The following is a 22,275-nucleotide window of genomic DNA, read 5'->3' as shown; positions in this document are numbered from 1 at the left end:
AACAAGGTTGTCAGGGTGGCACTTACAGGATAAACCAAAACAAGCTAAAAGCAGACCAAAGTACCAGCAGTACAATGTGGGATGCACCACTTATGCAGTCTCAAACAAAACTAAAACGGAAAGAACGAAGAAGAAAACCTGAGAGCTTCCATGAGATAAAAAGGCCCTGGAACATTTCTCTTTGCTCAGTGCCTGAAAAGACACTCCAGGAAGTGCTAGGTGGGCTTCTCTGAGGAGGACATACGACAGGCAGGGAGCCACCCCTAAAAGGGCCCTCTCGCTAGTAGCCAGCCTCCGCACCTCATGACTGGGGACCCTGGGAGAAGGGCCTTCAGAGGTGATCTCAGAGTACATGTGGGAAGCGCATATCCTTCGGGTACCGTTTCATATCCTGTGCAGCTTCCATAGGGACCCTCTAGATTATGAAGGAAGTTTCCAGGCCTGAAATAGATGCCTCTGAGGTGAAAGCCACACTCAAGATGCCCAAATTGAGCATGGATCTATGCCAATGGGAAGTAGTCCCCCAGGTGGGTAGAATCATAGAATCTTAGAGTTGGAAGGGGCCTTGTAGGCCATCGAGTCCAACCCCCTGCTCACAGCAGGAAATCCACAGCTAGAGCATCTCCCGCAGATAGCTGTCCAGCCTCTGCTTGAAGACATCCAGCGAAGGGGATCCCACCACCTCCCTAGGCAGTTGGTTCCATTGCCGAACTGCCCTTACTGTCAAGAAGTTCCTTCTAATGTCCAATCTGAATCTACGCTCCTGCAACTTAAAACCATTAGACCTAGTCCTACCCTCTGGGGCAGCAGAGAACAAATCTATACCCTCCTCTATGTGACAGCCCTTCAGGTACTTAAAGAGTGCAATCATGTCACCCCTCAGCCTTCTCTTCACCAGACTGAACATGCCAAGTTCCTTCAACCTTTCCTCATAAGAATGTTGTGCAAACAGACTTGGCACCAGCATGTGTCATTATTTGGCAAAGGCTGCAAGGCCCCTGGAAGGTGCCAGGTGGGCCTTTCTAAAGAGTTTGCTTTTAACCCTTGGTGCGCTGCACTGAGGAGCATGTTGGGGGGGCTGCAATAAGGTAATGGGCTGTCCTTTTAATCACTCTCCAGTGCTGCTGATGTAGATGCCACTGGGGTGATTGAAATGGTGGCTTGCTCCCTCAGTGCAGTTGTTACTTATTTTACAAAATGTTTATGCTGCTTGATTATAAATAAAACCTCTAAACCAGCCTTTCCCAACCAGTGTGCCTCCAGATGTTGTTGGACCACAACTCCCATCAGCCTCAGCCAGCATTGCCAATGGTCAGGAAAGATGGGGATTGTGGTCCAACAACATCTGGAGGCACACTGGTTGGGAAGGGCTGCTCTAAACGGTTTATGAAAAATGAAACAAGCATTAAAATTATCAGTGAAAGACAAATTTTTTAAAAAATCCAAAAAAGGTTTAAAATTCTACAATAAACTAAAAACTGATTAAATAATTTATTTATTTATTTATTGTTTGATTTATATCCCGCCCTTCCTCCCAGCAGAAGCCCAGGGTGGCAAACAAATGCTAAAAACACTTTAAAACATCATAAAAACAGACCCTAAAATACACCAAAACAAAACAACTTTAAAACATTTTTTTAAAAAAGCTTTTAAAACATCTTTGAAAAAGGGTTAAAAACATTGTTTTTTAAAAAAGATATTAAAAAGCAATTTCAATGTTGACTTCTTCACATCTTATGTATTATAACAATAAGTCCAATGCTGACTTCTTCACGTTTTATATATTATAACAATAACAACTAATTAAACGCACCATCTACAAGCGAAGCGTACTCCAGACCCCACACTTTATAATCCTACAAGAACTCCAGCTTTTCTGCTGCAGGGATGGGAACGTCAGGCCTGGGGATCAAATGCGGCCCTCCAGTTCTCTCCATCTGGCCCTTGGGATCCTCCCCTGGCCACACCTCTTGCTGGCCATGCTCCACATCCTCCCCAAGTGCTGTTGCCTGGCTGGAGTGCATTCTCGAACTGTCATAATGCCTCTTGCTTACTTGGATGGGGGATAGAGAGAGATTTGTAGCAGCCCCTGGTTTTTATTGTTTACTTGGGTGGGGCACAGCTTACTGTACAAAGCCTCACATCTTTTGTGACACAATGCCCACCCCTGGAGTGTGACCCCGAGGAAGTTGCCCATGGGGGGGATCATAGCTCAGTGGTTAGAGCAGATTTCTTACAGTGAATTGTGTAGCCTTTTTTCTGTTCATGTTGTGAGCTGCCTTGTGCATAAATTGTTATGGAAAGGCGGCATACAAATAAACAGTGACGATGATTATTTGCTTTGCGTCTAGAAGGTCCCAGGTGCAATCCCCAGTGGCATCTCCTGGGACGACTGGGAAACCACTGCATCTGAAATCCTGGAGAGCTGCTGTCAGTCAGTGTAGACAGTTCTGAGCCAGATGGATCAAGCCGGTTCCTATGCTTCCTAATGTGCCCTTGAACTGAGAAAGAATCGCTAGCCATGGTCTACTTTGACTGGTCGGGGCTGTCCGGCGTTTCATATCAACTGCTGCCTGTTCACTTTTCTGCTGGACCCTTTGCATGCAAAACAGATGCCCTGCCACTGAGCAACGGGGCTCTTCCTCTGCAAATTAAACTGATATAACTGGAAACTTACTTGATTGACTGTGACTTCTTCAGGCTAGTGCCAGCCCTCGTAGTCATGTTATTTTGTCCCAAGTTGAGTTGAGCTGAAATTTCCCAGTTGCCGCTCCCCACCCCAAGGGATTCTCCAAAGCTGTCCTGCACATGTCTCTAACAACCCGGCAGCAAGGGGGGAAATGGGCTTGCTGGTTTGTTGCCAGCACAGTTCAGAGCTGCAAAGGGTCTATCATCTAATTTTACTCAACAGGTCTGTGAGCATTGGGGTACAACATGCAAATGGCAGGTGCGGGGGACACACACACACTCCTGTCACATTTGTCAGTCATTGTTCTGGTGGTCTAGCCATCCTCACAGCATGTGCTCTGAATGATGGGGTGGGAGGGGGGAAGGCACAGTTAAATTTTTCCGTGGCTGACACCTGACAAGCGTGATAAATTGGTGTACGGCAGGGGCTGCCAACGAGACAAACAGCCCGCTCCCTCCTTCAGGCTCCAGGAAAACTTTGCAATTATTTCCTATAGCTTTGCAAATGAGTTTCTCAAGCAGGCTTGCACGGGAGTTTCCCTTATTTACCCCTGTTTAATGGTCCTTCTAAAGATCAGCTCCAAAAGCCTGATGGAAGTCAATGCAAGGACTCCCACATACTTCTAAGTAGTTCTCAGTGAAGTTCTCCATCTGGGCCATTTGACACAGAGCATTGACTCGCCAGGAGTGTGTATTCCAAGCCTGGCCTTTTCCAACAATGCCAACCACGTTGATCAGGCTTGCATGATGGGCATCTTAGTATTTGGTGCAAAGGCAGGTCATTAACTATCAATTGTTACATGCCTTCAAGTTGATTACGATTTATGGTGACCCTATGATTCTTTTATATATCTATATCTATATCTATATCTACATCTATATATCTATATATATGTGAGGTATTCGGAGGTGGTTTACCATTGCCTTCCTCTAAGCCAGTGATTCTCAAACGGTGTGCCATGGCACACTGGTGCTCTGCAAGAGGTGACTTGGTGTGCCGCGAATATTATGAAAGTATATTTTAAAAATGAGAAGAAACCCATTTGTATTTAATTTATTTTTATTCATAGTTAAAATATATTAATATATTTTTAATTTTGTACACGAAGTACACCAGAAATATTTTATGTTTTACAATGCGCCGTGAACCAAAAAGTTTGAGAACCACTGCTCTAAGCCTACGGCACTCAGGCATATTCCCAGGCGGTCTCCCATCCAAGTACTAACTAGGCCTGACCCTGCTTAGCTGACGAGATCAGACGAGATCGGGCGTGTTCAGGGTAGTACGGCCGTAGCTAACTATCAATACTAATAGCAAAAAAGCTGCACCAAGATCTCCTAAGACTTCAGCTGACTCGACATACCCTTTTATCTTGGTAGAAAGCCCTGGATTTCCAAGACGAGATCCCAAAGCAGGCGAAGCGTGGAGAAGCTGGGAAGAGTTGGATGAGCAATTTCGGCCACACTTTGCGATCCGGAGCATCTGAGAGGTGAGTGCCTGATGAAGACAGACCAGTGTGTGTCTGCTCAGTGCCTGTGGAAGTTACTCCCAAGTCCGTGTCTGCATCACTGTGTTTGGGTAATCTTCAAATTGTTTCTTGATGGATGAGAATTGTTACAGGTGTGCTGTTTCTGTTTGGATGCAAAAGTTCTCTCTCACTCTTGCGCTGTCCACTGGTGGCTTCTTGGCACCAAGTCGCCTTAATGATGCCAAATACATTCCGGGTTTTGTCTATCCACCATTGTGGCAAAGAATTGTTATGACTTGGTGGCTTTTTACTATTCTGTTCATGGAGGGCTGTGCATATTTGATAGTTTTTCCACCTGGAAAACTCCCAAAAGCACAGATTTCAGACTTAGCATTGCAGTAAGTGACTTGCGCCTTCCTTCAGCAGCCTGGCTTCAGAAGAGTGTTTGTGTCTTTTGAACTCTCCTTCACTCCCCTGAGAGTTCATTCTTATGTATCATGTTCCAGGGTGATGTCATGAATGATACAGGCAGTATTTGTGTCATCATGACAGTGGTGATGTCGTTGAGTCAGTCCTGGAGATGATCTAAGACTGGTCTGATGTCATTGCTTTTGAGGGCCATGTGAAAAGAATGATTCGGCTGAGACTCCCGTGGGGACTCTGAATGATTCTAGGAAGGTTCATCTGAATTTTATCTGATTGTTTCTTGTTTATGCTTGGATGCCATTTGAGAATATATCTTAAGCCTGCATAATGCAAGACAGGAAATCATTTCTTGAAGCTTATTTGCTACCGAAGGGGGGGAGCTAACATGGAAATTGTGATGGAAATTTCATTGCTATGGAATTCAAGCTGGTGGATGTGTTTTCTTTCTTTTCTTTCCCTTTTGGGGTGATCTAATCTGTAATAGGTTTTGAGGCATGACTGATTTTGATTTGAGTGGTTTCGCCTCTTTTTGAGTTACATGATTGACATTTTGTTTTCAGCTGAAAGGGCATTGCTCTGCAAGTGTCTTTATAATCCTTGGAGAGATTTTATGACATCTCAGTGTATCCTTCCTGGGATTATATAGTCTGTAATTCAAAATACTGTGAGAGGGGAATGGAAGACAGCAGGCATGGGCCTCATCCCTGACCCCTGGTCACAAGAGGAGCATTCCCCCTTCACTTCCAAAGATGTATCCAGTCAATAAGTCTTAGAAGGGCGTCGAGCTGTAGGATGGACACTGAAAAGCACGTCTGAATGTAAATGGGTAGCCTGATCTCCTCAATCTTAACTTTGCATGGCCTATAAAGATACCCCCTGAATTCTCAAATCTCCATTTTTAACAAGGTTCAGGCCCCATGTTCAGAGTCTCTCTGTGTTCGTTATGTGCATGGAGGTCAGGGGCAGAGACCACAGGGAGGTATGAACCTGATTCCCCCCCCCCGCCTGCATACATTGCTACCCAGTTGACTTGTTAGCTTTTCTCTCCTGCACTTCAGAGAATGCCACTGAGATCTCTTTGATATACCAGACAAAAACCTCCCTGCTTGAGCGGCACCAGAGATATGAACAGCGGCTGCCTCTTGTCTGCAAGTTTGACATTTGGGGCTGGACTTGCCTGCTTGTGGGATTCGAAGAGACAGGCTTGCCTGTTTGCTTTACCCAGGATGCAGGTGACACGGGCTAATGCGCTTCTCTCTCCTTGCCCCCAAATCTCTGGTCAAACAACAGCATCTAGTCCAGGGAGCTCACAGCATTGGGGAGACTGGAAATGTTTGCCTTCTTCTAAGCAAAGCCCCTTTGAGATTCCCTCTGCTGCTCACTTTGCCAAATGCATCAGCAACAGGTACTGCTGCTTCGGCCTGTGGTGTCACTCAGGCAGGCGGCATGGGGGCGTTCTCTAGCAGGGGAGTCGAGACAGGCGTGCCCCCAAGGGTTGTTGCAAGGAGCTGGCCTGTCTTTCAGAAGAGGCCTTCTTGCAGCTAACCCTTTTCATCATTCCGTGGCGGCCTCAGCAGCTGTTTCCCATCACCAAATGGTCCCAGGTTCAGTCCCCAGCGGCCTCTCCAGGCAGGTCTGGACAACACTCTCTGCTGCCTGAAGCCCTGGAGAGCTGCTGCCAGTCAGTGTAGACAGTACTCGGCTAGATGGACCCGTGGCCTGACTTAGTAAAAGGCAGCTTCTTCTGTTTCTGTTCCCCTGACGGTTTTTACTTGTAGAATCATAGAATAGAATAGTAGAGTTGGAAGGGGCTTATAAGGCCATCCAGTCCAACCCTCTGCTCTTTGCAGGAATCCAAATCAAAGCATTCCCGAGAGATGGCTGTCCAGCTGCCTCTTTAATGTCTCCAGTATTCTGCCTCTTTGTAGGCTTTACTCCGTCAGTTTGCTCCCCTTTCACCCTGCCCTAATGTAGCTTTAAGATTCCCCCCTGCAGTAATTTGCTCTTCTCCCCTTTTCACTGTGCTGAGCCCCTGCCGACCTGGCTGCCCCCATCTTTCTCACCCCCTTTTCTTGCGTGGCACGTTGCTAATAATAGCAATTACCACTACACATTGGCTGCAAGGTACAGCGGCGATAATGGGATCCGGAGGGATGAAATTAAATATGCTAAGATAAATTAACGCTGTAAAATTAGCCATGGGTCTAGTCAGACATCTGACAAATGTCTCGCAACTTTGTTACGAGCTGGGAGCGTGGCTCAGTTGGATTAGTGGACCAGAGCAAAGTGGAGAGAAGAGTTTATGAAGGCTTTCTTGGCTAAGAAAGTGCTAAGAGTTGGCGCTGCTGTTTCTTCTCCTTGTCGGAGCAGAACACGTTGCCTCTTCGTCCCCTCTGAGAGGTGGAACTCTAGTTCTTGTTGTGTGGCTCTAGGAAGACGCTGGGCCAGTGGGCAGAGTTTTTAGATATGCCGTGAGATGGCCTGGCGGTCCCCTGGTCAATATCGGGAGGGCATGGAGTGTGTCCCACTTGGCCCCAGGGCCAGGAAAGTCTGACTGGCTGGGGGTGGCGGCATGTGGAGGATGCACGGCCAGCCCTAGAGGCAGGGCTTGGCCATTAGACAGAACGGACGGACCTCCTCCTTCACAAATCAGGTTAGATTTGGGAGATGTGCTTTGTATGCAGAAGGTTCCAGGCTGAACCCCCCAGACTCTCCAGATGAAAGAATCTCAGCGATCAGGGCTGAGAAAGACCTTTTTCTGCCTGGAAACGTCAGAGAGCTGCTGGATATGTAGAACAATGGTTTGGCTTGGGCTTGGTTGGGCCCTGGGGCCACTGCTCTCTTAGGACCCTTTGTCAGGCTTGTGCAAAATGCATGTTCCTAGAGCAAGAAAAGGCAGCATGGTGCTCTCCAGATGTTGCGGGACTTCAACTCCCATCAGTCAGCGATTAGGAATGATGGGAGTCTTCATTCCAGTGCACACATGCAGAGCACATGAATTAGCTAGGCTGGAGTCCTCCAGATGTTGTTGGGCTGAGGAAGGTCCATAGCTCAGTGGCGGGGCATCTGCCTTGCATATAAAAGGTCCCAAGTTCATTCGTTTGCTCATTCATTCGTTCATCATTTTATGTGTATGCCGCCTTTCCACAAAAAAAATGTGCTCAAGGCGGCTTACAACAAGGTGAACAGAAATACGTCTCAAGAACAATTGCAAAAATAATTTCCTAATAACAAAAAGTAATTAAAACAGTAACATAACAACAAATACTACAGCAAGCAAAATCAACTTTTCAATATTATGAACATGGCGAAGTTCAATCCCAAACATCTCCAGGTAGGGCTGGGAGGGGTGTCCTTCCACAATCCCAGACAGCGCTGTTGCTAGTTAGTGTCATGGTACTGAGCTTGATAGTCCAAAGGTCTTGCGTCTGTTCAAGGCAGCCCCAGGGGATATGAACATGGCATGGCACCAGGAGGGCACCACCTCAGCTGCCCCTGCTCTAGAGGGCTGCACAAGGAAACTGGCCGGAGTGGAGATGGTGGGAGGCGGGTCCTGATGGCCTTGGGACAGAGGTGGCACATTGACGGCTTGTGGGGTCCCTCCTTTCGTCCTGTTCCCACCACAAGGAAATGCAGAGCGAGGCTTTTCCTCTCCATCCTTTAGAGCCAAAGCGTTCCTGCCGCTTTCTATGCCAGCATCTTGAGGAAGCTTCCCCGCCTGCCCTGCAGCTCTCCGCTGCCATTGCCCACCTGAGAGTGCCAAGCCTTGAGGCAAGTGAGTCTCCCGGGTCACAGAACGGCATCCTCCTCGGTGACTGCGTCCTCTGTGCCCTCATCCACTGCTGGGGGGGCTCCAGCAGGGCATTGCTGCCTTTAACCCCCAGGTCCAGGGAGGGCTAAGAACCTCCAGCGTTTGTGTGTGTCTGTGACATGCTGAAAGCTTTTCACTGTTGGGAGATCCAAGGCTTAAATAAAAAAAATGGGTGGTTTGAGACTTCAAACTTCTCTCATGGCCTGAAACAGTGGCTTAGCAGGCAGTGCAAGGCACCTGGATTTCCCAGCTGAAATTAGTTAGTAGCCTAATACGTTAGCAATACGTTAGTAGCCTGACAGTGTGCTTTGCCTCTTGCACGCCCTGGCAACGGAGGAGTGTGCTTTCCTTCAGCTCTGGAGTTTCCAGGGCAACGCCTTGCAACAACTGTGTGCAAAGGGTTGACCCAAGGGGTCTCTTCCTTTAAGGCCAGTATCATATCCTCCAAAACCCTCCATTTTTGTGCCATAATTCATCCACACACACCGCCGTTCACTCACTCGGTCCACGTTGGCAAAACAAGATGGCATTTGTGTGTCATGGCCAAACTGGAAAATCCACAACCCTTGCACGTGTGTACAGTCAGGGGTTACGAACAGGGCAGTACTGCAGATTGCTTTCAGTATTTTGCCTGTTCTCATCTCTTAGGCCCAGAGATGGATTGATTCCATCATGGAAGCCACAGACTTGAACTTCCAAGATCTGAACAGGGTGGTTCATGACAGATGCTCTTGGAGGTCACTGATTCATAGGGTCGCCATAAGTCGTAATCGACTTGGAGGCACATAGCAACAACAAACAATCTCTTAGGTACCAGGGCGGGTAGCAAAATGGTAGAGGGCTGTTGTGAAAAATGCTGAAACGCTCATAGAGGTTGATGTGGTGCAACACTGACCCTTCCCCACTCCTTACAGCTCTGACTTGAACCAAATTTAAGCAGCGACGGAATGGTAGCTGTCTCCCCCCCCACACACACACTTTTTCTATGAGTTGGGTTTGGGGGAAGAAATGGATCTAGCTGTTTAAACCAGGCTTGGCTAATTGGACAACAGTGCAGGAAGGGCTCAGCTTGGAGGAAGAAATAATTCTCTCTCTCTCCCCCCACGCCTCCAAGCGGTGGCCTTCAAACGGGCAGCCAGAGCCTTTTTAGAGATTTGTAAATGCAAGCTAATTGTGTTTAATGGCTGGTGCATACTGAAGGGCCTGGTGAGGCAGGAATGAGTTAGATCTTCATCATCATCATCATCATTTTATTTGTATGCCGCCTTTCCACATAAAATTGTGCTCAAGGCGGCTTACAACAAGGTGAACAAAAATACATGTCAAAAACAATTGCAAAAACAATTTCCTAATAACAAAAAATAATAAAACAGTGACATAACAAATATAATAACCAAAAACAACTTTTCAACATTATGAACATAATAAAACAATTATTTAAAAACAAAAAAGTAACCATTAACACCCCAAACCCCTAAAGAAAACCATTTACTGTATCTCCTACAAAACTTCATTATTCAGAGGGGAGGCTTGTTTTGTATCAGCACATGTCTACTCAGAAGTACTTCTCACTGAGTTCACTGGGGCTTACTCCCAATAAATTGGTGATAGGATTGCAGTAATCTTGCTTAATAAGATTAAGATCTTGCTTAATAAAGCATATGATCTGGCCCATTAAAAAAAAATACTGCATCCACTCCAGTGTGTGATCCCTGGCAAGGCACTACAGCTGTTATCTGATCGGCTAAGTCCCCCCCCCCCAAAAAAAAACAACTGTCCAAGGAAAATAGGAAGAAGAGTTTGGGGGTGGATGGTTGGGAAAGAGAGGCCAAGTGGAGGTGGATATTTTTCTCCTTCTAAATGTCGTAGCATAGCCTTCTCCAACTGGGTGCCCTCCAGACGTTTTGGCCTGTGACTCCCATCAGCCCTAGCTGATAGCTGGATGTGCTGGAGGCGTAAGTCCACATGGAAATGACACTGGTTGACTTGGCAGTGCTGCTGCCTAATTGTGGGGAAGAGGTGCCAGACTGCAGCTTTCAGGAGTTGAAGTCTGGAACGCCTGGAAGGCATCAAGTTGTTGTAGGGTCTTCATCAGATGTGGGCAAAGGAGACAGGATGTCAGGAGGACTCTGGTTGGGTAAAGGGACACCCGGCACAGTTGGGCAAGTGAACCCCCCTTCCCTACAGACCCTCTCAGTTGTTCAGATTAGCAGAGGGGCCCCTCTTGGTAGTTCCACTGCCCCCAGACATTTGGGGAGTGGGGTGGCGGCCCAGGAGAGGACATTTTCTGTGGCAGCCCATAAGTTGTGAAACTCCCTTCTCGCCGAGGTGCGCCTGGCACCTCTTTATTCTGGCCTTTGGCAAATGAGATGTATATTTTTAGGGCCCACCCTGTTTTTAATGTTGCGTTTTAATTGTTGCAGCCTGCTGTGGGACCTCAGGGTGAAGGGAGGGTCGTATGTCAAATTCATCACCACCACCATAATTGTCTCTGTTATGACGCATAATCGAGTCAAATAAAACTTGATTTTATCGTCATTGTTTTCAGATTTTTAATGTCTGTTATATTTGTATGCCTATCTTGTACGTCGCCCAGAGCGGCTGGATAGCCAGCCAGATGGGCGACTAAGAAATGCAATAAGAAGAAGAAAGAAGAAATGAAGAGGCGACAGGGGCCACCTCTGTTGCTGCCGCTGGTGATGCCGAGAAGTGGGCTTGGGGAGGCTTGGCTGAAATGAAAGAGGCATGGGGGAGGTCCTTCCCTCAAGGTTAGCTCAGCGCAGGACAGGAGGTGCGAGTCTCTCCCAGTAGTGTAGTGCCAAATTCAGAAGTGCAGGATCTCTTCAAGTTAGTCACAGCTATCTCCCCCTTTTTTTAACTGCTCAGTTGAGAATGAGATCCTTGTTAATTCCTTGTCCTACAACAACACATATATGCCTAGGAGCCAATAAGCACGAAAGGGGAGATTGTTAGCTGCTGAGAAGAGTCTTCTCAGTTGCTGGCACACCTCCTTTCACTCTGATTGGCTGCAATCAGCAGGAAAGGTTAAAGAAGCATGCTAGAAGACTCTTCTCAGTGGCTATCATGTTCCCCTTTCATGCTGATTGTCTCATAGGATGCCGGAGACAGAGGGACCCTGCTCCCAAAAAAGTAACGGGAGTCTAAGACCCCCTGAGACCCTGGACCACTACACCCCTGGTCCCTTCCATGACCCTCCTCTGCTTCACCATGCATCCTTCTCAGCTGCAGGGTGACAGCCCAGTTTTCGGTTCATACAGTTGCTTTCTGGGGCTTCCAAAGAGGAGCTCCAGCCACATTGCTCATTATTGTATTTTGTTTGTTCTTGGCTACAGCTCGTGATTAGCGAGGAGAGAGTTTAGCCACAAGCCCAGATTCGGACAACGCACTAACTCAGACCTTGAATTAGCTCAGCACAGCACGGGAGTAACAAGGTCTGAGGAGAGGCAATATGGCAGCGAGTTTCTCTCTGGGAGTGTGCATAGGGGAAGGGCCAGAGGTCAGCGGCAGAGCATGCAGGAGGTCCTGGGTTCAGTCCCCTATGGCGTCTTGAGATAGGGCTGGAGGAGAAGGCCCCTCCTTGGAACCCTGGAGAGCCACTGCCAGTCAGCGCAGACAACACTGAACTAGAGGGACCAACGGTCTGACTCAGTAGAAGGCCGCTGTTCCTACATTCCTATGTTTGCACACTCCTGGTAAGCCACTGAGTGGAACGAATGACATCTCTGACTTGTGCCAGCCAGTGGTGTAAAGATGTGCTGGAAGCTTTTGGACTTGCTTGCCCATCCCTCTTCCTCCACATGTTTGCCAAAGTGCCTTGGCTTGTAAACCCTCTGGGCAAGGATTGCATCACTTCTGTACAGTGTGCGGTACTTTAGCTGGTACTAGTATCATGCCAGGCTACCTAAACCATAAACATCTAAACATTAAAACTCTGTCCTTGACTATGTAACATTTTGCAAAACCTGAAACTGTATTTCCAGTTCAGTTTTCCAAGCTACAAACCAGTGGATTTCTCCAGTAAAGTAGTAAACAGGTGTGTGTGTGTTTCTGTGCTTTCCCAGTTCACAGCAACACTTTGTCTCAAGTCCTTGGTTGCTTTGAGGCATCCGTAATGCATGGAGGATTTTACATGGCTGTGAAATAAAATAATAAATAATAAATTTAATTTCTGTGTCGCCTATCTGGCCAAAGGCCACTCTAGGCGACGTACAAAACAGTTAAAACACAATGAGATAAAATACAATAATACAATAAAAAACAGTATGAGAATAATACAGCAGCAACAATATTAAAACAGGGTAGGAGGCATTTCAGTCACAGTAATTAACCCTCCCCGGAGATCCCAAAGGCCTGTTGAAAGAGCCAGGTCTTTAAGGCTTTACGGAATACATTTAGGGAAGAGGCGTGCCGGAGATCTTGTGGGAGGGAGTTCCAGAGAGTGGGGGCCGCCACTGAGAATGCCCTCTCTCTTGTACCCGCCAATCTAGCTGTTTTTGTCGGCGGGATTGAGAGAAGGCCTTGAGTGGCTGATCTTGTTGGGCGGCATAATTGGTGGCATTGAAGGCGCTCCGTAAGATAAACTGGGCCGAGACCGTATAGGGATTTAAAGGTTAATACCAACACCTTGAATTGGGCCCGGAAAACAACTGGAAGCCAGTGTAGATCGAACAACACTGGTGTGATGTGATCCCGGCGGCGACTATTCGTAAGTAGTCGAGCCGCCGCATTTTGTATAAGTTGTAATTTCCGGACCGTTTTCAAGGGTAACCCCACGTAGAGCGCATTACAGTAGTCCAAACGAGAGGTGACCAGGGCGTATACTACCAGGGGGAGCTGATGAGCAGGAAGGTAGGGTTGCAGCCTTCGTATGAGGTGTAGTTGATACCAGGCTGCCCGGCTCACCGCCGAAATCTGAGCCTCCATGGACAGCCTGGAGTCAAGTACAACCCCAAGGCTGCGGACCTGGTCCTTTAGGGGTAAACTCACCCCATTGAACTTCAGGTCAACATCTCCCAACCTTCTTTTGTCCCCCACAAGTAGCACCTCGGTCTTATCAGGGTTCAGCTTCAGCTTGTTCCTTCCCATCCATCCACTCACGGATTCCAGGCATTTGGACAAGGTCTCCACAGCCAACTCTGGTGAAGATTTAAACAAAAGATAGAGCTGAGTGTCATCTGCATATTGGTGACACTGCAGCCCAAATCTCCTGTGATTGTCCCCAGCGGCTTCATATAAATATTAAATAGCATGGGAGAGAGGATAGAGCCCTGTGGCACACCACAATTGAGAGGCCAAGGGTCTGAAACCTCCTCCCCCAATGCTACTTGTTGGAACCTATCGGAGAGAAAGGAACGGAACCACTGTAATACAGTGCCTCCAATTCCCAATCCCTCCAGGCGATGTAAAAGGATACCGTGGTCGACAGTATCAAAAGCCGCTGAGAGATCGAGGAGGACAAGAAAGGTGAATTCTCCCCTATCTAATGCCCTCCTCAAATCATCTACCAGAGCGACCAAGGCTGTTTCAGTTCCGTGACCAGTCCTGAAACCCGATTGGTATGGATCCAAGTAATCCGTTTCATCCAAGTGTGTTGACAACTGGTTGGCCACCACTCGCTCAATGACCTTGCCCAAAAATGGTAGGTTCGAAATTGGGCAGAAGTTATTGAAAACTTGGGGATCCGACTTCCGGGAAGGGTGACTTAGCCTGTGCCTGCTTTTGAGACGGGCTCCTGCCTCAAAAGAAGCTTATTCAGATATATCAGTCAGATTTTTTTTTTTTTGACTGATTAAACTTCTCCCGGGTAGGGAGAAACGAAGAGATTAACCTCAAAGCCTATTTTTGTTGGGACGACCAGATCTCATTAATTTATGGGACGAGGTCCAGCCGACGAAGGTGGGACGGATTTTCAACAACAAGCTCTATCTGATAAAGCGAACGTTCATCTTATCTTCTAAGAGAGAACGCACTAACAGGCAAGCACCCTTCTTTCTATATTTTTCTTTTACTTGACTTAAATTGTTGCTGTTTAAAAGAGATTTGCCAGATTGATCGGTTTTTGACATCTCACTGGGGAGCCATAACTTCTCTCTGCTACTCACTAATTAATAGCTTATCTCTGTTTTTGTTGCAAAAAGCTGTCCTGGATTTGCATTCTAAAGATATACACAGAAGAGGGATTTCTATTCCAGATTTTTATTTTGAAGAATATTATATTGTCTGAGACTACTCTCTTTTTGGTCTATTTTATTTTGACGAATCTGTTTCCTGACGACCGCCATTAATTGTTTCGATCCTGGGAACTGCATTTTGTTTACTTAAGCATGGAGAGATAAGGCTGTCTGCTCTGTTTATACTGTGATGTCACCAAGTTTGGAGTATTAACCCAATTGTTGCTGAAATAAGAAGTGGTTTTCCTATATTTTTCTTTTAAAATGGCAATTAAGAAAGTGGCTGAGAATCTGGAAATAACTATGTTTCAGAAAATAATGGATGAGATTGAGATAACGAAACAAAACCTGCGACAGGGTTGTAAGGAGCTGAAAATTGAATTGAGTAAAATGAAGCAGGAGATTAAAGATATAGGGGTCCCTGTGAGAGAGGTGACCCTGGAAGGGGTCCCTGTGAGAGAGGAGACCCCGGAGATTGGAACAAACGTGGAACAGGAAAAAGATTTGGAGTCTATGGACTTTAGAAACAAAATCTATTGTTTGGAGACACAGGAGATTAAAGACATAGGGGTCCTTGTGAGAGAGGAGACCCTGGAGACTGGAACAGGGGTCCCTGTGAGAGAGGAGACCCTGGAGACTGGAACAGGGGTCCCTGTGAGAGAGGAGATCCCGGAGATTGGAACAAACGTGGAACAGGAACAAGATTTGGAGTCTATGGACTTTAGAAATAAAATCTATTGTTTGGAACTCAATGTTATCTCTGAAGAAATTAATGAAGATTCTAGAGATAAAGTTATCAATGGCATGGATAATCTTCTGGACTGGAATGATGTGATGGAGCCCAATATAGAGAAAATCTATGGAATTAACTGCAGCCATGTGACAATGGAAAAACTTTCAAGAGATGACCCAGTGTATTTTGAAAAAAAGAACAGAGATATGATTTTACAGCAGTATTTCAGCAACCTATTCAGAATGGATGGCAAGAAAATATTTGGGATAGAGGTAATTCCCATCAGACTCTTACTATATGACTATGGCTTTGACAGCAAGATTATTATGGAATACTGATAATGGAAGATTGGATACTGAAATTACTGGACTTAACAAGACTACTGAAGATGGAAGATGGAAAATGGAACTAATAGGGATAATAGAACAATGGCTACTGAAATTACTGAACCTAACAGATTCTGATGTGATGGATTAATTGAAATGTTTATTTTGACTATGGTTATGACAATAAGATTATCATAATTAGTAATGAGATGGATTAATCGATATGCTTATCTGGAAAAAAAAATTGATAGATATATTTCTTAAAGAATTGAAACCTCTCTTTGACTTTTTGTGGAAAGAATAAAGTAATGTTTATGAGATTTGATGATTAAGTAAGATAACTACTGGAGGAAAGTGATTTTATAATATGACTTAAGAGACAGGATTGTTATATATTATAGACTTATAACTGATTTGATCTTTGACAAATGGGAAGTCAATATTTTACTCTTTATTTTTTATTTTTGTTTTTTTTTTTTCTTTTTTTCTTTTTGTTTAACTATTTTTGATTTTGTTTTTTGTCTTTGAATGTTTTATGATTTTGTCTTGTATGTTTTATGAAAATCTGAATAAAAATTATTGAAAACTTGGGGATCCAAGGAGGGCTTCTTCAGGATGGGCTTTACAATTGCCTCCTTGAAGGCTGATGGCATCACACCCTCTTTCAAGGAAGCGTTTACCACCGCCTTGATCCCCTCGCCCAATTTCTCTCTGCAGCTCATAAGGAGCCATGATGGGCAAGGATCAGTTAGACAAGTGGTAGGCTTCACAGATGAAAGAACCTTGTCCACTTCCTCAGAAGGGAGAAGCTGAAACCGATCCCAACTTACCGGCATGCAACTGGCCAACTCTGGTTCATCGACTGTGTCCACGGCGCACGGGATCGAGCTCCGTAAATGTTCGATTTTATCAGGGAAGTGCTTTGCTAATATATCACAGGAGGCCTTTGACTGTTCCAAGGGTTCCTGAGCAACTGGACCGACCAGGCTTCGGACCACCTGGAACAGCCTCCTGGGACAGCACTCCGCAGACGCAATAGAGGCAGCAAAGAAAGCCTTCTTTCTTGCCTTTATTGCCACTTGGTAGGCAGCTACTGCTGCTCTAACCTGTGTCCAGAGATCTTCGGAGCGAGATTTCCGCCACCGGCGCTCTAGTCGTCTCACCTCCTGTCTCAAACTACGCAACCGCAGTGTATACCATGGTGCTAGTTGAGTTCTATTCAGGGGGAGAGGACGTTTCGGAGCCACCCGGTCTAATGCCCTGGTGATCCCATCATTCCACGCCTTCACCAGGGTTTCGACCAGGCAACCTTCAGCAGGTTCCAATTCCCCTAGCGCAGTCAGGAATCCATCCGGATCCATCAGGCGCCTGGGGCGGACCATTCTAATAGGTCCTTCACCCCTGCGGAGGGAGCATGGCATCGAGAAGTCCATGTTTACCAGGTAGTGATCTGACCATGACACAGGAGTGGCATGAATCACTCCCAACTTCAGACCACTTCTCTCCTCTCCCAGGACAAATACAAGGTCGAGAGCATGACCGGCTACATGGGTGGGCCCAGTATTACTAAGGTGCAGTTCCCAGGAAGCCATGGTTTCCAGGAAATCCCGAGGGGCTCCAGTGAGAGTGGTCCCGGCATGCACGTTGAAGTCACCCAGCACTACCAGCTCTGGGGACAACGCCCGTACAGCCGAGAGCACCTCCAGCACCTCGGCCAGGGAGTCTGCTGTGCAGCGGGGTGGGCGGTACACCAGCAAGATCCCTAGACTGCCCTTTGGGCCCAACCTCCAGTACATACAATCAACAAATTGAGTCCTATGGAGAGGAGGTCTGGCAAAAACCAAGGACTCTCGGTAGATGACTGCCACGCCCCCTCCCCGCCTTCCTACCCTCGGCTGCTGTGCATAACGGAAACCTGGTGGACACGTGGCCTCAAGAATGGGAGCAGAGGCTTCGTCCAACCAAGTTTCCGTAATGCATGCCAGGTCTGCCCGCCCATCCAAGATCATATCATGAATGAGTGAGGTTTTCTGAGCCACAGACCTGGCATTACATAACAGCAGTCGAAGGTCGGTAGGAACCTTGCGTCCCCCAGTTTTCATCTGGTTCTGAGCAGACTGGGAACATGGGATGGATATAATGCATCTATCCCGTGTTCCCCTATTCCGGCATGGTCTGCCAATAGCACCCTTCCAGCGCCTGCCGCCCAAACTTCCTATAACTTGGCCCCCCACTTCCCTCCCTGGCTTGCACATGCCTCTATCCCTATCTGCCAGTCAACAGGTCACCCACCCTAACAATTTTGTCCGGAGACCCGCCTCCGTACCCAATAACAGCTGTAATTAGTTAAAATAAATTAATTTAAATTAAACTAAATCAATATAATTCCCCCACTTTCACATTCACACATTCATACACACTCACACACAACACACTCCCTTCTATTTGCCAACAGGCAGGCCTACTCCCTAAAGCAATAAAAAATAAAGATAAGAAAATACAAATACAATAAAAATAAAATAAAATAAATAAAAAGAAAGCAGCAGCAAGAGCAGCAGGCTGTCCTTCCCTGGGTGGCGATGTTCTCCTTCTCCCGGCAGGCACTGGGTCTGCAGGCACTGCAGGCATTTAGTCTCTGTGTTGTGCTGCATCATGGACTTTGTAGTCTCTATACTGTGTTAGATACAGCCGTGTTGTTACACGTATATTTCTTGCCAGGTTGTGCTGGTGTGTGGGACTCTGCATGAGAGAATTTGGTAACAATGAAACCACAATAACATATCACCCTTGTTGATAGGAGTGTTTTGTATTTTGGTACACCTATTGCAATTTTTGGGGTGGGATTTGAAAGTTTATCATAGCTTCAGCCCAAACTCTTTGGTGGGTTTTTGTAGTTGTTGCTCTTGAAATCTATAGTTCTCCTTCCCCCTCCCCCTGTGTCTCCTCTTTCCCCCCCTATTGTTCTGCACAAACCTACATAGACAGTCATTCTTATTTGTCTCACATCTTCATGAAAGGGACTATGAAAAGCTGAGGAGTAGCCTTGCAGATCACATTTGTCATTGTTTGCATTAAATGCTAAACAGTGGTTTAGTGCTGCATCGACGAGTTGACCAAAGTTTGGACCCCCCCCCCCCCAATTGCAGCCAGGAGGAAGACTTCTGTGGAAGTCAGTTTCACTTTCAAACAATGTCATTTTGTTGTGTTGTATGAATCAGGAGTCCTGGCATGAGACGATCTCTGGTAGGTTTCAAAGCAAGCCAAACCATGGCATATAAAACAGGCCTGTTTGACTAAGTGCAGATTGTTCTAAGCCAGGATTCTTGGTTCTTCGGACAGAACACCATTCTTTGAAAGTGAAGGCCTCCTCCAAGTCATGCAGGAGCGGCAAACAAACACACAAAGCTGATGCTTCAGTAGTGCTCGCTGCGCACTCATCCAGGTAACAGTAAATCACAGCTGAGTGTTTCGTGTGAATGCGGAGCCTCTATGTGCTTTCATCGTTCTGACTTGCCCCTTCCTTCAGGCAGGATCAGTACCTCAATTTTCATGGCACGAGACATTTATTGGTCTTTGTAGTAAACATATACAGGGTGAAGAGGAGTTTGGAAAGACTTCATTCACTATTTAAATCAGCAATAGGAGTCTAGCCTCTTGGTCCAGACTCCTGACGGCATTGCTCCAACAAACCTTTTAGAGATGAAAGAAAACCAAAAGGCAGCCACTGAAAAAAGCAGCTTCCACTGAGCTTTTTTTTCCTCCTTATTCTCTGTGAGCAGAGCAGGCTCTTCCCATTACTCTGGCCTAGCAGTGGGGGTTGTATTTCTTTCTGCTATTGATAGGGAATGCACCAAGCGGGATCCAGGGGCTTCCCCAGAGAGCAGTGTATTGAAAGCGGCTGTGTGACTGAGTTGATGGAGCCCTTATTGGCTGTGTTGTATCTCCTAATGCAAACAGACAGTGTTTCCTGATAAGTCACATCCTTCAGTAGGGATGGCAGTCTATCATGTCTGGCAAATATCGTGAAAATACAGCAGCTGGTTTTGCCGAGAGGAGGAAAGCTGAATTGTAAGATGAAATGCTCTCTGGCTAACACATGCACTTCAGTGTCCTGCGTTAAAACTGTGGCATTAAAGAGGACAATATCTAAACAGAAAAATAAATATTCCCGGGAGCTGTCAAATGTGTTGGTAGCCAGAGAACCACCCACCTGCCTTTCAATAAAACCTTGTCCACTAAGATCCGGCTGGGGCTGCCTGGTGGTGTCCTTGCCATGAACTGGGAGTTGCTAGGAAGTAGGGACATCTCGGTGCTTGGGAGGCCTCTGTCTTGGCTTGTGCATAGATTCCTTCCCTTCCTCCTTTGTAGGGCGGTGGTGTCACGTTTGGTTCAGGCAGCCAGTTGGTGTAGTGGTTTGAGTGTTGGACCAGGTCCCAAATCCCCATGAGGCCATGAAGCTCACCTTGGGCCAGTTACTGTCTCTCAGCCTAACCTACCTCACAAGGTTGTTGTGAGGATAAAACTGGGAGGGGAGAAACAGGCACACCTCCCTGAGCTCCTTGGAGGACATAAGTGTAATAAATGTCTTTTGGGCATTCTGCTCTGCCTCGGCGCCTCTCCTTTTGGCTGTTTGCAGCCATCCCTTTGATCTCGGGCTCTTAGGATTCTCATTACCGGCGTTGTTGCTGTGGTCATTGATTTTGTTGCTCCTGATTGCCATGGGGATCTGTTGCAATAGGAGGGCAGGCCCGCTGGGTCCAGTTAAGGCAGGACTTGGCAACCCTGGGCCTCCAGGTCTTGCTGGACTACAACTTCCATTATCCCCATTTCTTGGCCATGCTGGCTCAGTCTGATGGGAACTGGAGTCCAGCAACATTTGGATTGCCAAATGATCCCCAGCCCTGTGTGACGAGGATCCTGAATCGCAGGATATCTGCCTGCAGAACTGTTGTCAGTCAGAAGAGTGGACTGAACTGGGTTTGGTGGATCAGTGGTGTAAAACAGTGTCACTAGAAATATTAGTGTAGCCTTTGCCAACCTGGTGCTCTCCATATGTTTTGGACAGCAACCCTCATCAGCCCCAGCCAGCATGAAGCCATTGGGGATGTGGGGTAGTGGTGGTAAATGCTGCTGGGGGAGGGGTCTCTTATTAGTGGCAGTCCTATGTCTTTGTGGATTGCAAAAAAGACAAATAATTCGCTGTTTGTTCTAATTAAACCAGAACTATCACTAGAAGTTAAAATGATGAAACTGAGGTTATCATACTTTGGACACATCATAAGAAGACATGATTTGCTAGAAAAGACAATAATGCTGGGAAAAACAGAAGGGAGTAGAAAAAGAGGAAGGCCAAACAAGAGAGGGATTGATTCCATCAAGGACGCCACAGACCTGAACTTCCAAGATCTGAACAGGGTGGTTCACGACAGATGCTATTAGAGGTTGCTGATTTATAGGGTCACCATAAGTCGTAGTCGACTTGAAGGCAGATAACAACACCAAAGTGTTGGAGGAGGGGGCTTGTAAGGGCATCTAGTCCAACTCTCTGTTCAGTGCATAACATGAGCATTTCCAATGGATGGCTGTCCAATCACTTCATGAAGAACTTTGGAGAGGGAGAGTCTCCCCCACCGCAGCCAACCCTAAAACATCTACTTCTGCCCTTTTCACCATTGACACCAGGGCACGCATGTATATACTGCACAGTAAACATTAAATATCTTAGGTTTACACTTTAAAAAAACTTCCTGTGTGAAACATGGGCATCTCTGGGAATTCTTCTGGGGTAGGTGGGCCAAGGACACTGAAAGGGCAGTGTGTGGGGGGGGGAGCAGGCTAGTTTGTCACAAAAGATGTGAAGAATAGAGCCTGTACATTTTGTCTCATATCTCAGGTTCTACAAATGCTAGAATTTTTTTCTCTCTTTTAAAAAAATGAAAGCTTGGATTTGGGGGATTATAGTTCAGCTGGGAGGAGGCTGTGATGTTCCTGCTTATAGTGTAAATATGGTAAGTGCTGTTTATATAGAAGGCATATGGTAAGTGGAGTGAAAGAGGAGGGGGGAGTACATGAGCAGTAGAATGCTGGATGATTGGCTGAGCGTTTGAATGGCTGGGAGTATAAATGGAAGAATGACAGTTGAATGAGGGTGGAGGTCGGGAGTGTGGAGAAAGAGGGAGTTGGAGTTCTGATTAATAATAAGTCAAGTACAAAACAGGAATAGATGAAACCATACGCTTGTGAAACATTCTAAAACTAATCTTGCTATTTCTGATATTTAATAAATACTTATTTGGTTTACCAAAGGCCTGATCCTTGGCTGGGGGATATACAGACCAGAAGGGAGGGCAAGGTAATTACCAAGGCTGAACAGAAACTGTATCTAATGGTGGCAGCGGTGAAGGAGGAATTGTAACAAGTCAGGTATCCAGAGCAACCCAGAGTTGTATGCTTTATATATAAAGATACAAGGGGGTTGGGAACAGCATAAGCACGCAGTCACAAAAGTAACCAGCTAGAGAGAGACTCAGGCAAAGTCTCTGGGAGTATTGGTTATAGGACGTGACTGGTGGTGTTGCCTAGCAGGGGGATCTAGTGATATCTGTGCAAGAGCGGAGTGAGAAACAATATA

The 22,275-nt window shown here is 46.5% G+C and overlaps 1 protein-coding gene and 1 pseudogene across 2 annotated transcripts in view; one reads left to right on the top strand and one right to left on the bottom strand.

The window, feature by feature from the left end:
• The window catches only part of CNTFR (ciliary neurotrophic factor receptor), a 545,676-nt gene that overhangs the window by 129,630 nt on the left and 393,771 nt on the right, over positions 1 to 22,275 (top strand). For both annotated transcript variants that reach the window (XM_061613148.1, XM_061613142.1), the window contains exon 2: positions 4,069 to 4,178. The gene's annotated coding sequence lies outside the window, so the exon portion shown is untranslated. The remainder of the gene's footprint in view (positions 1 to 4,068; positions 4,179 to 22,275) is intronic.
• Positions 3,864 to 3,985, bottom strand: LOC133375822 (5S ribosomal RNA; annotated as a pseudogene).

Source organism: Rhineura floridana, chromosome 1, assembly GCF_030035675.1.
Source record: "Rhineura floridana isolate rRhiFlo1 chromosome 1, rRhiFlo1.hap2, whole genome shotgun sequence".
Classification (NCBI taxonomy): domain Eukaryota; kingdom Metazoa; phylum Chordata; class Lepidosauria; order Squamata; family Rhineuridae; genus Rhineura; species Rhineura floridana.
This window is presented reverse-complemented; position numbering and strand designations above follow the sequence as displayed.